General features: G+C 36.5%; 1 pseudogene; it reads left to right on the forward strand.

Moving 5' to 3' along the window:
* Positions 1-32: 32 nt before the first annotated feature.
* Positions 33-1,480, forward strand: LOC114095552 (dehydrodolichyl diphosphate synthase complex subunit NUS1 pseudogene; annotated as a pseudogene).
* The last annotated feature ends 6,013 nt before the right edge of the window (positions 1,481-7,493 follow it).

Genomic DNA, 7,493 nt, shown 5'->3' on the forward strand with positions numbered 1-7,493 from the left:
AGAAGAGACTTTGGACTTGGCCTTTTGAGTAATGCTTCACCTCCTGGCTCCGCGTTCGGTTCGGCACCTGGAACTGGATCTGGAGGCGCTGCTACGGTGCCGCCTCCGCCACGGTCCTAGCGCCGCTCGGCTTTGTGCTCCATAAGCCCCCGGCAGTGGGCAGGAACCGCCGTCACCACCGGCACCCGCGCGGGGGGCCGGGTCCGGCCGCCGCCCACCCCCGGCTGCGCTGGCGCGCGGACGGCCGTTCCCTGGAGAAGCTACCCGTACATATGGGCCTGGTGATCACCGCGGAGGAGCAGGAGCCCAGCTTCTCGGACATCGCGAGCATCGTGGTGTGGTGTATGGCTGTGGGGATCTCCTACATTAGCGTCTACGACCACCAAGGTATTTTCAAAAGAAATAATTCCAGATTGATGGATGAAATTTTAAAACAACAGCAGGAACTTCTGGGCCTAGATTGTTCCAAATACTCACCGGGGTTTGCAAATAGTAATGACAAAGATGATCAAGTTTTAAATTGCCATTTGGCAGTGAAGGTGCTGTCCCCAGAAGATGGAAAAGCAGATATTGTGAGAGCTGCTCAGGACTTTTGCCAGTTAGTAGCCCAGCAGCAAAAGAGATCTACAGATTTGGATGTAGATACGTTAGACAGTTTACTTAGTTCAAATGGTTACCCTGATCCTGATTTAGTATTGAAGTTTGGTCCTGTGGACAGCACATTAGGCTTTCTTCCCTGGCAAATCAGATTGACTGAGATTGTCTCTTTGCCTTGCCACCTAAACATCAGTTATGAGGACTTTTTCTCTGCCCTTCGTCAATATGCAGCCTGTGAACAGCGTCTGGGAAAGTAGTGATCCCTGGTTGCATAATTTGATTTCAGGCTTTTGGAGAAAAGGACCCAAGTGACTCTGATGTTTACAAAGCACCTATGAAACCCTGTGCACACCTAGTTCATATTCCTCATAATTTATCAACAAACACAAAAAAGTGTCTTACTTGAGAGTGAGTGTATGGCTGTGTGTGTGTGTGTGTGTGTGTGTGTGTATGTGTGTGTGTATGGAATTAAACTTATAAATGGGGGAAGTATTGGATAATGAAATATATAGATCTACAACTTTGAGCATATAGCAATGTTATAGGAGCCAAGATTTCAGATATAAAGCTTTGGGCCCCTACCACTTCCCTGTTTTTGTGGGGAGTAGAGGGAGAGAGTGACTAGAACTGTTTGGGTTGTTTGGGGAGAAGGGAATAATTTTTGTTCAGTCTTTCCTAGTGACCAAACTTTAATTTTTAAAAATAATATATTATTAAATCAAGGTATTCTCAGTTTGAGGGAGTTGCAGGGGAGTGGAGTTCTGTGTTGCTCACTTGTTAAAAGCTTGCTCCTCTTCAGAGGAGAGAGAATATCTATCTTGAGATATCCGTCCACTTTCATTTCTTACTTCATTGTAGTTAAACAATGTGACTTGAGAATGTTGCTCTGGTGTCTGTGTTCTGTGTTGTGAAGAACATTTGAAAAGAACTCTTGCTACACTGAAATGCAGAATTTAAAAAATTTAAATGTTGAATTAGGCAGTCAAAAGGGAAAAAAGTTGAATAAGTTGTAATCTTAAAAGTAAACATGGAAAATTTCCTAGAAAAGTTTTGATTTCCTATTTTGTGTAATGAGTAGTATGCTGCATACTATCCAAAGTTGGTTTAAAAAATATTTCCAGTAACTATTTTTATTTAAAATGAGCATTTGAGAGAAATTATTAGGGCAGCTCTTTTCCTTAGTAGTAACCTATTCATCTTTAAAATAACACCTGGGATTTTTTTTTCTTTTCCAGTAAATTCCAGTGGTGACTTTGCATAAAAAATTAAGTAGGATTGAGACCTGTGTGTGGGGAAGAATATTACCAAAGTCTACAAAAATAATTTAGATTAATTTTATATGTTCTCTTTTATGACAGAGAACTCATTGGTTCTGTTTTTTTAAATGAATAAATGATTTCTTGAAAGGTGTTTAATATTTTCCCCTCACTGCTGATCCTTGGACAGAAACCATACTTTATATTTGATGGTCTGTTTTCAGAAAACTCTCTTACAACAAGTGTACAGTAGTTATCTAAAATTGTACTTTTAAAATGGAGTAGTGTAAATACTAGGTCTCAGAAGTCTGAAAAACAGCAAAGAAGACTGAATTTGGAAAGCATGGTCTGGAATTGCTTGTCAGATTCTAAAGTAATGAAGAATAAATGTTTCAACTTTGGATTATAAAACCCCATTTATGATTTTAAAAATACACTTGAAATAAAAATGATTAAACTAAAAAAAAAAAAAAAAAAGAATATATGGACTCTTGGGCTGGGATGTAGCTCAGTGGCAAAGCATCTGCCTTGCATCCACAAAGCCCTGGGTTCGACCCCTAGTAATGAGAGAGAGAGAGAGAGAGAGAGAGAGAGAGAGAGAGAGAGAGAGAGAAAGGATATTTATGAATGAATGAATGAATGAGAATATATTGTCTCTTGGAAATGAACTCTAAGAATTTTGCATTGTGAGGTGGACCTGAGCTTTTGGGGGCCAGGGCCAGAATACTATGGTTTAGATATGAAAGTTCATGTGGGAGAAAATGCAAGAAAGTTTGCAGGTGAAATGATTAGATAATGACAGCCTTAAACTGATCAACATGTTAATTCACCGATAAGAATAAACTTGATAATTGTAGGTAGGTAAAGTGTGGTTGAAGGAGACGGAGAGCACTGAAGGCATTCCTTTGGGAATATATTTTTTCCCTGGTCTCTGCTTCCTGTTTGACATGTCCTGACCTACTCTCTTTCTCCACACCCTTGGATTAGGTGATGGTGTTCTGTCTCACTTCAGGCCCAGAGCCATGAATCCACTTTCTGTGAATGGAGACTTTGGAAACTATGAGTGCCAAATAAAAATTTTTATTCTCTAAAATTGTTCTTGTCATGAATTTTAGACACAGTGGCAAAAAAGGCTTACTAAAATTAACTTAATAGCTACCATATAACCTTTAATAGTATTATGATATCAATACTATAATGTCCAAAACTAATATAAGCCTGCACTCTGGTCTTTAATACTGTTGCCAAAACTCAGTTCTTATCTTCAATGCCAATCCTATAATGAGGGCACAGCTTTGATAGCAAAGGAGAAACACAGGGGACTCCTATCCCAAAGTCTAGGATTCTGCCCATCATCAGGAACAGAGGCCTTTTAAAGAGATGATTCAAAGGCTACACTGCGTGTGTTCTCTGTCTGGAATTGTAATTTACTCATTAATTTCAGAGATAGTAATTTCTGAGATCTTCTTGTACCATCCTCAAATTCTGGATGACTTCATTCCTAAAGTGGATGTGTAGTTAAGGACAGAGAAATTTACCTGAATGGGAAAGAAAGGTAATCCTGTTTCCCCTGAGATTAGGGAGGAGCAGAGAGAGAAATAAAGAAAAGAAAAAAAAAAAAAAAATATATATATATATATATATATATATATATATATATATATATATATATATATATATATATATATATAAAAATCTGTAGTTGGACACAATACCTTTATTTTCATTTTTATGTGGTGCTGAGGATTGAACCCATTGTTTCGCATGTTCTAGGCAAATGCTCTACTGCTGAGCCACAACCTCAGCCCCAAGAAATATGTCCATTTAAAAAATAAGTTGGGGGGGCTGGGGATGTGGCTCAAGCGGTAGTGCACTCGCCTGGCATGCGTGCGGCCCGGGTTCTATCCTCGGCACCACATACAAACAAAGATGTTGTGTCCGCCGAAAACTAAAAAATAAATATTAAAAAAAATAAGTTGGGGGTGTGGTAGTTGTGGCTCAGTGGTAGCATACTTGCCTAGCACATCCTCAGTACCACATAAAATAAATAAGATAAAAGGTATTGTATCCATCTACAACCAAAACCAAAATTTTTTTTTAAAAAGACAACTGCTTTCAATATTCTACTATATTAGTCATTTATTTTTTAAAAAGTCAATAAAAATATTCTACTATATTAAAAAAATAGTTACAGTGGCTGAAGGGAAAGCAAGGAACAAGAGATGGATAATCAAGAAATGAAAAATGGAGACCAGGCAGAGATACACACCAGAGTTTGTCAGAGCTGACAAATAACAGCCATCTCTCTGTAGGAAAGAGGGAAAACAGGCTTGAATTCTGGGATTTTTATAGGGCAGGTATAGGAATCAGAGCCCAGAGGGTTCAAATATGGAAGGTTAAAGTTTGGATTGGTATGAGGGAGTGATGAGCCTTTCTCAGAGAGATTCTTGAGTGGGAGAGTGAAACTTTTTTCTTAAAATGGCAGCTGTCACTTAAGAAGGCCATCCAGATGCTAAGCAAGGAACTTATAGTGGCAGAGCAGAAAGGGCTATATATTCAAAATATAAAGTGAACCACTGTAATAATACTATTATAATATCTATAATAGAGCAACTAAAACTAATATAGTAGCTATCATGTAGCCTTTAATATTAATGTAATATCATAATGTGGTCACAGTGCAGCTTTTATATTAGTTTTATAGGCCACTGCATGGATATTAATATTAAAGGCCAAAATGCACTGATTATATCAGTTTTGTATGCCATAGTGTAGACATAATATTAGTGTTAAAACTGAAATAAGAGCTGCCTTATGCCCTTTTAATACTAATATGTCATGCATACTATGGAATTGTAACTGATATAATAGCTCCTCTAAGAGCTTTATAACCAATATGATATCCATATTATGGCATCTAAAGCTGATATATTAGCTGAAATGTGGAATTTAATGCTAACATTATATCCATACTATGAATCTAAAAGTAATATAATAATTGCCCTGTGGCCTTTACTATTAATACAATATTCATATTATAGCATCTTAAACTAATATAATAGCTACCCTGTGGCTCTTAGTATTAATAGTATATCTATATTATAACATCTAAAACTAATATATGTGCCCAGTGCTCTTAGTACTAGTATGATATTCATAAAATCACATCTAAAAACTGATATAATCTATCTTGTGGCTTTAAAAAATATTTTTATTTTATTTATAGTTATATATGGCACAATGCCTTCATTTTATTTGTTTATTTTTTTATGTGATGCTGAGTTTCAAACCCAGTGCCTCACATAGGCAAGTGCTCTACTACTGAGCCACAACCACAGCCCCTCTTGTGGCTTTTAATACTAATATGATATCCATATATAGCATCTAAAAGCAATATATTTTCTTTCATGTGGCCTTAAATATTAATATAATATCCATACTATTGATATTTATAACTAACATAATAGCTGCCCTGTGGTCTTTAATATTAGTATAATATCCATATAGTAACCTATAAACCCAATATAATAGCTGCCCTGTGGCTTTAAAAAACTGTTTTATTTTTATTTACTTTTGTAGATAGACACAATACCTTATTTTATTTGTTTATTTTTATATGGTGTTGAATATCGAACCCAGTGCCTCACATGTGCTAGGCAAGCACTCTACCACTGAGCTACAACCCCAGCCCTGTCCTATGGCTTTTAATACTTTAATGTAGCATCAAAAATTGATAAATTACCTCCCTGTGACTTTTAATATTAATATAATATCCTTATATATTAGTAGTAAAGGCCACAGCTGCCCTGTGGCCTTTAATACTAATATACATTCTATAGCACTTAAAAGTGACATAATAGTTGCTTTGTGGCCCTTAATACTAATATGATATCTATAAGACCATTTAAAACTGATATAAAAACTGTCCTATGGGTCTTTAATGCTAATATGATAGTATTTTAAAGCTGATATTATATTTTTCCTATGCCCTTTAATCCTGATAACTTATCCATATTAATAAATTTAATACTGACAAAATGACTGTACTATGGCCTTTTTAAACATCTTTTTTAGTTATTGATGGACCTTTTAAAATTTATTTATATGCAGTGCTGAGAATCAAACCCAGTGCCTCACACATGCTAGCCAAGTGCTCTACCACCAAGCTACAATCCCATCCCATATTGTGGCCTTTTAACACAAATATAATGTCCATATCATAGCATGTAAAACTGATACAATAATTGCCAATCACCTTTAACATTAATAGCCATACAATGTGTATAAAACTAATAGTTGCCCATGACCTTTAATATTTACATATTGCCCATATGATAGCCAATATAACTGAGACCTCCAAAGGTTACATAGTATGTACAATGAGTCCTCTGATACAAGCATGTGTCTCATTGAGATCTCTGACACATATGAAATCTCCACAGAGGGCTCCAACCCTCAAATGACTGAGTCATTTGAGCCCACATTTTTCTCATTGACCAGCCTGAAAAAGATCATCTTCTTAGTAAAGCCCTTCCATGTAATATATAGTCATTAAGGCCTCTGATACTCATTTCATAATCTCACTGAGGCCTTTCACACTGATGTTCTTTGAACCCTGAAAACTCCATCACATACAGTGTCCTCACTGGGTACCTTGACACTCCCACCATTATTCTCAATGAGACATCTGACACATAGAACTTCCTCACTAGAGGGCTGGGGTTGTGGCTCAGCAATAGAGAGCTTGCCTCACATGTGTGAGACCCTAGGTTCGTTCCTCAGCACCACATAAAAATAAATAAACAAAATAAAGATATTGTGTCCAAAAAAATAAAAAAATTTAAAAAAATTAAAAACTTCCTAACTAGAAATTTCAGTCCTAAAATATACTCCCAGCTATTCCCCTTCTCGGACTATACCCAAAAGACCTAAGAAGAGCATACTACAGGGACACAGCCACATCAATGTTTATAGCAGCACAATTCACAATAGCTAGAATGTGGAACCAACCTGGATGCCCTTCAATAGATGAATGGATTAAAAGTGTGGCATTTATACATAATGGAATATTACTCAGCACTAAAAAACAATAAAATCATGGCATTTGCAGGCAAATTGATGACATTAGAGCAGATTATGCTAAGTGAAGTTAGCCAATCCCTAAAAAACAAATGCTGAATGTCTTCTCTGATATAAGGGGGGTGACTCAAAATGGGATAGGGAGGAAAAGCATGAGAAGAAGACTATTACTAAATAGAGAAGAGAGGTGGGAGGGAAAAAGAGGGAGAAGGGGAGTTGCACAGAAGATGGGAGGAGAACCTCATTGTTATACAGAATACATATATGATGTTGTAATGAGAAAAATAAAAAAAAGTGTGTCACATTAGATTGGATAGAGAGAAAGGATGGGAGAGGAGGGGAGGAGTAGGAAGGATAGGAAGGGCAGAAGAACAGAATAGACAATATGATTGGTGTATGTACATTCCATGTATGTATTATAGATCAAAATACATTCTACTGTCATGTATGACTAAAAAATAAATAAATAAATAAAAATTTAAAAAAATATATACTCACTGAGGAAACTATTCTCTCCTAGTCAGAAATTTTCTTCACTAAGGACCTTCATAGTCACATAAC

This window comes from Marmota flaviventris, chromosome 4, assembly GCF_047511675.1.
Source record: "Marmota flaviventris isolate mMarFla1 chromosome 4, mMarFla1.hap1, whole genome shotgun sequence".
In the NCBI taxonomy this organism is placed as follows: domain Eukaryota; kingdom Metazoa; phylum Chordata; class Mammalia; order Rodentia; family Sciuridae; genus Marmota; species Marmota flaviventris.